This window comes from Notothenia coriiceps, unplaced genomic scaffold (genome assembly GCF_000735185.1).
Source record: "Notothenia coriiceps isolate Sejong01 unplaced genomic scaffold, NC01 NC01_scaffold00009248, whole genome shotgun sequence".
Classification (NCBI taxonomy): domain Eukaryota; kingdom Metazoa; phylum Chordata; class Actinopteri; order Perciformes; family Nototheniidae; genus Notothenia; species Notothenia coriiceps.
Window position 1 is genome coordinate 86400 of NW_011341949.1, and position 9883 is coordinate 96282.

Here is a 9883-nt window from a genome sequence, read left to right on the forward strand (position 1 = left end):
TCATTGCAGGGTCTGCTTGCTTGAACAGCATTCGCGCATGTTGGTCTGTCCGTCCCAATACTGACAGTATTTTAAAGAAATGATGTAACAGACCTATGGAACTGCTTGGATTTCCTTTTGGTCAGCTTGTAAAAACCCATGCGATTTGCTGGTTGGGTAGGGTTCTTTTCATGTTCACAGGTCAAACACTCGCATTACATGGGCTTCTGTTGGGGCCAGGCTTATCCATCAGGCCTGGAAACAGTCCTCTCATTTGGCCACTGTGTCCCAACAAGTTTCTCAATTTGGTCCATGTCTGTGCTGTCTAAGGATTTGAAATGTTGTTAGGCATCCTGATCTGATTTATCCTTCTCTCTTGGGATTATCTGCAAGGTTGGAAGCCTGCTCTGGCGTCTGGCTACAAACTTAGGTTTACTTTTGGGTGGGCATGTCTCTTCCTATTCGACATGAAATTTTAGGTTTATCAGAAAAGGATGAAGCACTAATCCTCCCGACTAGCACCTCTGCGTCCCTGATTAAGTAATCCTATGGCATCCGAACTTTAACTTAAATCTGGGTTTTTTGTTTGTTTTGTTTTTTTTAGGTTGCTCAAGGTGTTTTTGTTTTTTAAAGTTTAAATATTTTAAGGGTTAGGCTATAGATTTTTTTCGAAATTTTGAATTGGAAGTTTTTTGTAAAAATTATTTAAAGCAAATTAAAAATATAAAAATTAACAAAAGTTTTTAAACATTATGAGAATGTTAAAGAATTCTAAATCTGGTAACAGTGTATGGGTTGTGACTTTGGAAAATGAAAAATAGAAAATCTGGGTGAAAAAAATTCTAAATTCTACTTGGTACAGTGCCATACCGAAGTGTTTGAAATTATACTAATGTTCCACAACTTGTGTTAGCTGTCAATAAATTGGAGTTTTGAATATTCTACGATTCTATGGTTAGTGTTATTATCGTAAAGTTTCTCATCTTAATAATTAGAAACCACTTGCAATCTTTCCTGGCGATACCTGTGGTTTTGTTATACCTCACTTTAGAATTAAACTTCCAAGACATGCTAATGTATCCTTTCCCTAAGAGGTGTTCCCCTTTATCCTGTTAATAATTCCTGTATTACCAGAGGAGTGGCGCTGTTGTAAATTTCCCAGCTCAATCCAATTAAGGGAGCAGTGGCTTCCAACTTTTCAGCCCGGCGAACCCCCAAAATAACAGTGCCAGAGGGAACTGGCGACCCTGTTCGTCAGTGGGGGGGGGGGGCTAGGGAATTAATTTCAGTTTTCCACCACTCTTCGCAGGGGAGTGTCATTATTGTCTCACTACTATCACCTACCCTATTATTAGACTGACATTACTATCTACTATTACTAACTTCACTCACTGTCATAATTTAAAAACAAATTATTGACAAAAAATTAACAATTTTTTTTAATAATCTTTATTTTTTTATTTTGTCCATTTTTTATTTTGTAATCATCTCGCGGACCCCCCACTCGAGTCTCGGCGACCCCCTTGTTGGAACCCTGGCACTTAGGGGGGAATAAGCTGTTGCAAAAACTTGACTTATTTTTACTAAGAAGAATGGTATTTTCTTCTTAAAGATGGGCAGAAAATCTACACTAGGGTGTTAAACAAACACAGCACATAACCGCCCAAAACAAATTTGCAAAGGAGGAATATTTTCAAAAAACCGCCAAAACACATTTGCGCAGCAGGGAAATTACTTCCAAACAATCGAGGGCGCAAATACACTTTTCAGCAGAAAGTACTTCCAAACTCAGTTTGGAGTTTTTGTGAAGAATACAAGATCCTTCCCTTTAATATTCCAAAAAAACCTTGATTCAAGCCTTCTAGTTTCCAACTGTGAGCAAAAGGTATGATTCGTTCTTCACAAGATGGGAGGTTTCAGGAAAATGGCCTCGGTAGAGTTGAAACCAGCTTGCATTAAGAGACAAAACAAAGAGTACTTTGAATTATGCATTTCCACGAAATGGCAAATTGCCCTGTGCTGTTTTGTTCAACTATGTGGCGAAAAACAAAAATGACAACCTGATTTCCAACTCACCCACGTGGGCTCCTCACAGGGAGGTTCTTTGAATATATGGTCAGGGTGACTATTTTACTGTAGCATTAAGGGAGGTTCCACTGGTGCGATATCTTGGTAAATCTGGGAGCGTACAACACAAATCCCATACAGTAGGCTTAAAATTAATAACACTTCTTTGTATTTTACAATAAATAAATGACCTTAAACCTTTACGTTATAGGCTTAAATCCAATTACGTAATTATTTACTTAAGGTCACTATGGGTTTATCCGTTTCATTAAGACGCCGCTATAATGGGCAAAGTAAGACGCTAATCATAACCAAAAAAATCAGGAGGGGAATGATCTCTATCTAACGCACAAATTGGTCGCATTTCTCGTCGTTAATCACTTCGCAATTTTCTGGTTGCTTAAATAGAACAGGAATAAACCCATCGGATAACAGGGCCTTTGAAACTTTTACCTTCAGGGGCCTATTACAAGGGACTTTTTAGGAACAGCCTTAGAACGTTGCTAACCCAAACACCTCACTTTCCAATTTTCTCAGCCTTAAACTGACTCGCGATGGGGTCTCCTTTATTCTAACCAGCCTTAAACCTGTTTAATGAACCCTTAAAATCATTTCACGTTAGTAGGCCTTAAAAACGTGTAATAAAACGTAAGAAGTTGGAAGTATGAGAAGGTATGGCATCAGCCTCTGTAGAACTGAGTACACACATCCTTAATACAAAACACGACCCAAAGTAATAAACCATGGTAGGGTTAATAGAACAAAATAATTTGAACTTCACGCTTGGCTTGTTGACAAAACCAGCGGCCCAGCCGTCGGTATAGAATTTTATTTGGGTTATATAAATTTGGTGTTTTAAGGATTAAACTGCACAGCTATTTTCCAGATCCGCTCGGCCACCCGTCCAAACACACAGAATTTAACATTGGTCTGCATAAACTATTGGAAGAAGATTTCCGATATAACAAGGTTTCTTCTTACCATAATTGATACGGAGCTCCTGTCTGGTCGAACGGGATGCTAGCGCTCCTGCCAATAGCGGCTGTTAGTTCCTCTCCCCGGTTTCCAACGGAGATCACGTCAGGGTCACCAAAGATTGTAAAAGACTTGTTGATCTTTATTCTCGCGGTCCAGGAGAGAGCTTTAAAAAATGAGACTAAAATTGAGTCTCTGAGCAAGGACCTCAATTGTGGTACCTTTAATTAAAGCAAAAAGGCGGCCGGGTAGTTTACCAAAGCAGGATAACTTGTTCAGGAGGAGAGATAGCTGCAAAGCTTCCCTCTCCCAGGTGGGGTCGGCGTGAAGGAAATGCTCACAAGCCTCTGCCCTGTCCGTCTTCCTGGGCTTTTGCTCCTCCCTCTCGGGCAGGCTGTAGTGACGTAGGGGTTTCCCCCTCGTTCTTCTGAGGGTCCGATATTGCGTTTTCGGAGGGATTCCGACATTTTTACAGGTCATGCTACCTTTCCACATGCCCTTCTCTCCTTATCACTTTCATAACTTTATATGTAATAACGGCGTGTTAAACGGCGGTGTTAACGGCGTCACAGTAGCCACTTTAAGTAGATGATACTAATGGACGGTAGCGTCCCCGGAGCTGTCGGGTTCATGAGGGATTTCAGGAATAAAAGGCCGTTGGTACTTGGGAAACCTTCCGTGTTTTTTTCCAGAATTAAAAACTAGCATTTAAATGACGATATGTTCTAACTAAATTAGTGCCATCCAAAAACATTGATTTAATTTCTAACAGGTTTCCGCTTTGCCGATTTGATAAGGTCAGGATCGGCCCAGCAAATCCTGTATCCGCTCGTTGTACCCCCTGTTTTTAAAAGATTTGGGTACGAAGAATAAGAGAGGAAAGTTTACTTTTTCTGACGCTGCGGTGATTCCCGACGGACGGGACAACATATTTATGTATAAAAGACATCACAAAGGTGCACTTTTGGCCCATGATAAGGGGTTCCCTTTAATGTATTATTTTTTGTATCTGACCGCTTGTGAGGAAGGGAAACGTGCATGATATATTTACTTGGTGCTGAGGGTGACTACGGCATTGCAGACCGCTGAAGTTAACCGCAAGGTTACTTGACTTTCTACATGCTTTCTAATGATTTTGCCGAGGGTTCAAGGCATTGGCTACCAGACAAACAGTGCCTGTCTCCCACTAGTTCACAGGCCATCCATAGCTAACGTAGGTATTCAGCGGCATGCTACGCAACGGTGCCAGTCGTCATCAACTATATTTATCAGCACGTGCCGTCAGGAGGTCAGGGGAGCCAGAACGCTCACCTGTGCATACTTCCAATGTAACGGTAAAAAAAACACTAAAGAAAAAACTAAATAGTAATAATAATAAGAATGGTCTCCACTGATCTATGATGTAAGCTGTGATTTCTGTATGGATGTCCAATCGCTTTTTAAAGTCAAAATCCAGCCAATTTGCCGAGTCCGCTACAACCTACGGCTAGCGATGAGAAGTGAGGCAGGGGACGAGCTCTGCCTCTCGTAAGCCCCACAGAGCTTGGCTGGAGCACGGGGCACTAATAAGTGCCTGCGGCCTCATTTTGTGAGCGCCGCTCAAGCCGGTCTACTGTTGGGTCGAGGTGAGGCACAGAATGAGCTCTGCCTTCACCTCAGAATGTGTCCACCCACAGGAACTGCGCTGGAAAGCGCGGGCACTAAAGCGCATGGCCTGTTACCCATCTCCACTGTTGGTCACCAATGTAATGTTTGTAGAATCCCTTTAATTAAAATGTATCCCGTCGCCAGCTCCATAGTCTCTAAATAAACTTTTAACGTATATATGGATATTTAGGCTCGCTGGTTCATCAGTATAACGGCCAATGAAAAAAGCAGCAGAGAGCAGGCAGCCATAACCTCTGCCGCACTGAAGGGGGCGCACGTGAGCCCACAGGTTCTTGTTGCTACTGTTATTATAGATAAGGGGGACTTTTACAAAAAACTAATAGAGATTGTTGTCCAGAAGGAGAGTATGGACTTAATCTTCAAGTCAAGGTAAGACCACAATTGTAATGAAAATGGGATCTTACTAAGAAAGAACAATCCAATATTTGGATTTTGGGTATCCTTTTGTTGAACGGTCTGTTTAAAATGAATCGAAGCATCAGACCAAAAAAGCTTTTGAAAATAACCGAATATTTTCATTAAGGTCAAAATATAATATTTGTAAATCTGACTCTGAAAGAGTCAGTGCCTCACCAGCCATGAACCTCACCGCACGTCACTGATATGTATGTATTGAATGTGTATACAGGGGCGCCTGTTACCGACAGGCAAGTGCTTGGTCCAGAAGGTCCAGACTTTACTGGCATTGATCCGGACGACCTTGTATAAAATTCACAAGTGGACCTTTCACAAAAAAGTTTGGAGTACCCACCAATCTAATGCTCATTCACACACGCTCACACATGCCTCTGGGATTTGGCAGTTCAGTATAGTGCCACTTTACCTCCTTCGGAATATTATTTTGGTTAAAATATCTGAAAACTCGGAAATATTTTGAACCTTCCAACTGTTCTTCAAAAAAAAATTCTGTCAAAGAGAAAGTCTATATGGCCTGCGCTCCCAAGATTTTATTCAGATGCTGTTTCCTACAGTGAGAAGAAAACTGGGTAAAACAGCTTTTAAATATGCTGTCCCTACAGCTTGGAACAATGTACAGAAGGAGCTGAAACTCTCAGATTTAATCACTATGGGGGAATTCAGGTCCATCCTAAAGGACAGAGAACACAACACCATTGGTAGATGTGAGTGCTCGTATATCCTAAAATCGTTTTAAATGTTGCCAGTTTTGAATGATTTTTAATAGTTTGTTTTACTTCGCATATTGACTGGCTAATGTGCCATTTTATTTGTGTTTTACAGCTGTATTTGTCTGCCTGTCATGTCTGCGTTTTATCTGTTGTAACTTCGTACATGTGTGCCTCTCTTGGCCAGGTCACTCTTGAAAGGAGATTTGAATCTCAATGAGTCTCTTTACCTGTTTTAAAATAAGCGGATATGTATTTGTCTCTGTCAAACAGCTGGCAATGCCAACATCTTATATGCTGATGCAATCCCCAACACAGATTGAATTGCATGCTGGAGCGCCTTCTGGGACTATGTAGCACGCACAAAAGACACAGCTGAGGACACCCTCCAGATGATCAGCAACAAATCACCGTCTTGTCAAGCATGTCAAAGTAAGTCTAGACAAGACCCAATTGTTACCATTGTCGACCATTCTAATGATGCAAACCAAAAAAAAACAGTATACTGCAAACTGCATATGCCAACTTTCTCCTCACTGAATTCTAAACACCCATTGTTCTCGCCTCCTTTCTAGTGACCATCTGGAAGACGGGGTTCGATGGCTGCTGCCCCTTTCTATTTGCCTCCGCCTTGCAGACTCTCCCCTGCCAGCTAAGGAGCACTGATCCACAAATCACCAGGTGAGACTGGCTTTGTGAAAAGGGAGCTGGCCCGCTGCCCTGGAAGGGCCCCCTCACCGGACGACTGGAGGTTTCCGATCCAGCAAGAGTGGAGCGCTCAAACAGGAGAGGCCCCCCTACGCTGAGTCCCTTAACCTACCGAGCGCCCTGAGAGCCGCCCTAGAGCAGAAGAGCGAGGAAGTCTGAAGCAGAGTGTGAAGGACCTGCAGGGCTCACGCTTCGGCCCTACAACCGATGACCTGAAGCTAAAGGTCGGACCAGCACCCTGGCAGACTTCCAGAGCACGTGGCTCCCTGTGGGCCGAGCGGGTTCAAATCAGCGGCTGATTCAGAAAAGCCATTCAGTTTCGAGATATGCCGCCCGCCCCATCCGTTGAGGGATCTGAGGAGTAAATCTGAAACCCCTACGGTCCAGGCCGCGCTCTCATCTCCCTCTACGAGCACACGCCAGAATACCAATAAGTCCCAACCTCCCCCTCACCCTTAAAGGTGAAAGTAGACCTGCATCAACAGAAACCACAATTAATCTGGATCCCAGCACTACAAAGGAACAAAACGACAACACAAGCTAACCCAGTTATTCAGATATGTTATAGAAATAAATGTTTGGAGTTTCTCACAAACTGTGTTAGTAAATTAAATGAAAAGGGAACATAGATGGTAGATTTCTGAAAGTCTGAAAAACAGCTGTTTTTTCTTGCATGTGGAAATCAGCGGGGAATGTGGCATGCAAAACAAAAAGACAAATTGAAGCCAGCAAACACATTATGGCTGCACTGAAGCCTCATGAGTGTTACTGTGCCTCACCTATAATTACTCGTGAAGGCAGACAGGCTGAAACATTTGCCGCCTAACTTAAAGTGTACTGAATAAATGTTGTTGTAATATGCATCTAAGTAGAAACTGACATGATTTATCTAATAGAAGATACAGTTATTTGAAAAGGAAGACATACTAAAAGAGAATGACATGTTTTTCACTAAATTGTCCTCTGTATCTCCTGTCCACAAGTTGAAACCAACATGTCCTCAACACGTGGATCGAGATTGTGTAAAATAAACAAGTTGTACCAATATTAAGTTGTGTTTACTACAGAGAGGCTACAGAAAAAAAAAAAAATGGGTTTTGTCTGAGACTTAATTAGCAAGGTTTAGAGGTTCTGGTAAGTATTGTTTTTTAAGTCTTGACGGAGCCAGGATAGTTCTTATCCCCCTGATTTCAGACTTGTACTGTAGCATCCTTTTAAAACCCCATGCATGATGAGACGTGGTATTAATCTTCTTTTTTATATATATGCCAAGAGTGCTAACCAACATCTACCAACATACTACAGTAATGTCTCTTACATGTCTAATATGTGTTAATGTGTATTGTAAAGCGCTTTGAGCACCTGTTAAAAGCGCTCTAATAAAAATGAAATGCATTTTTTAATTATTATACCTTATTATACTTCCTAACATGTGCAGCTATCCTTAGATTTGTCATTACTGGTAGCAATGAATATTTGTTTGTAAAAGCCATTGTTTTATTTAAATTAAACATCTAGAATACAAGGAAATGACACACATGTATTAATGACCATTTATGTGAATGTGGACGTGAAGCCGAGCATTTGATTTATCAAAACCAGTGATTTACAAGACAGAGGCTTTCAAGACAAAACAAGTACAATGACAGATAATAAATTACGGACGTTCTCAGGACAATACGAGCAATGCAGAGCAACAAGAAGCAGAAACAAAGGACAGTGGACATATTAATAAAGAGTCTATTACCACGCCACAACATTAAAACGAATAAAACAATTCAACAACTGTCTACCCAATTCTACATGTAGCAAGCAATGTTTAGCCACACAAAACAGCAGGCACCCATGATTAGGAGCGTTTTAGATAAATGTAAGCTCTACTGGAATAGGGAAGTTGTAGTTCCATTTCTTGATGATCATGTCATTCATGTCTGCAGCAGGCTATTACCCACCCAGTTCAGTCACAATAGCTGCTGGATTACACACATTACAACCCAACTCACAAGTTTGCTGTTATAACCTATAACAGTATGCAAGATACTGCATCTCCCATGAAGTTGAGTTTTTGACGAGATTATTCATCACATTAATACGGAATGTGGTCTCGAAAAAAAAAAATAGGTGCAGCAGTGTGAGGACGATGGACCTAAAGTAAGGGCATCAAGGCAAAATGTTCAAGGCTATTAATCTTGATTTACCTTATAACCGGTTTATCTCAAGCCAGGTCTATCTATTTTGAACCCGGATACATTTAGAAATGCAAACAAACACCCAATTTATCATAAGCTCAAAGATGGGCGGTCGAGGGTTAAGTTTTCTCGAGTTGTTCATGCAACATTTCTATAGACTGAAGGCTGGTTTTGCATGGGCCTATACATATTTGATTACCAAAAGAAATAGGAAGTATATACATTCAAGTTTAGGCCCACTTGTATAAAAGTTTGAATACTCTCATGGCAAATGATAACAATCGTTCTCATTCAGTCTTAGCCTGTGAGTAGGACTTTCCCTGTCTATAGAAAACAAGGATGAAACTATAAATGTTGCAAATATAGTTTGCTTGTGTGGGAACTGGACCACTTTGTCCTCTGAAAGCTGACGGGTGTAGTGTCTGCAGACCTTTGGCAAACTGCTCATAGGACTCATAGCATGACAAAGGACTAGAACCATAAACTCTGTGACATGGTTGGCAACATGGTAAGCTAATAGTGACAAAATACCACTGTAAATCTAATCAGAGTAGGACATCAGAGAGCATAAGAATGGAGGGATTTTACCATTATTGGCAAAGCGTTATCTGTGGCGACTGCAGAATAACATGAAAGTGATTACAATAATAATAATTCCATTTGATGTCATAATGTAGTTGGCCACCTTTCAAGGGACCCATGGCCGTTTAGATGGTGACAAACCAACAACAAAACAAACAAAAGGGCAAATTAATAAAGTAAAAAAATAAAATGAAAAAAATGCAGTAGGAGTGGAAGTATGGCGACTGTGATGGTTAGTGGTCCAAAGGCCAGGTGATAGGGGAGTTTTTAATGATGACTGAAGAAGTCCAGGGAAGCAGCATTGCGGATCTTGCAAGGCAGTGCATTCCAGGATGGGTGGGGGCCGCAACACTGAACGGCCCGGTCACCAAACAGTTCGGAGGCGGGAGCGGGAATTGCGAGCGGCCCGTGTCGGACCGCAGCACTCCGAGAAGGGGTGTAGGGAGGAGAGGTCGTAAGTACTGGGGGGCGAGGGCAGGGGAGATTGTAAGTGAGGAGAGTGTTTTTTACTGAATCCGGGACTGATGGCAGCCAAAGAAGGTGGATTAGGGTGGGCGTGATGTGTGCCAGGCCGCTGGTGTGCGTGAGAAG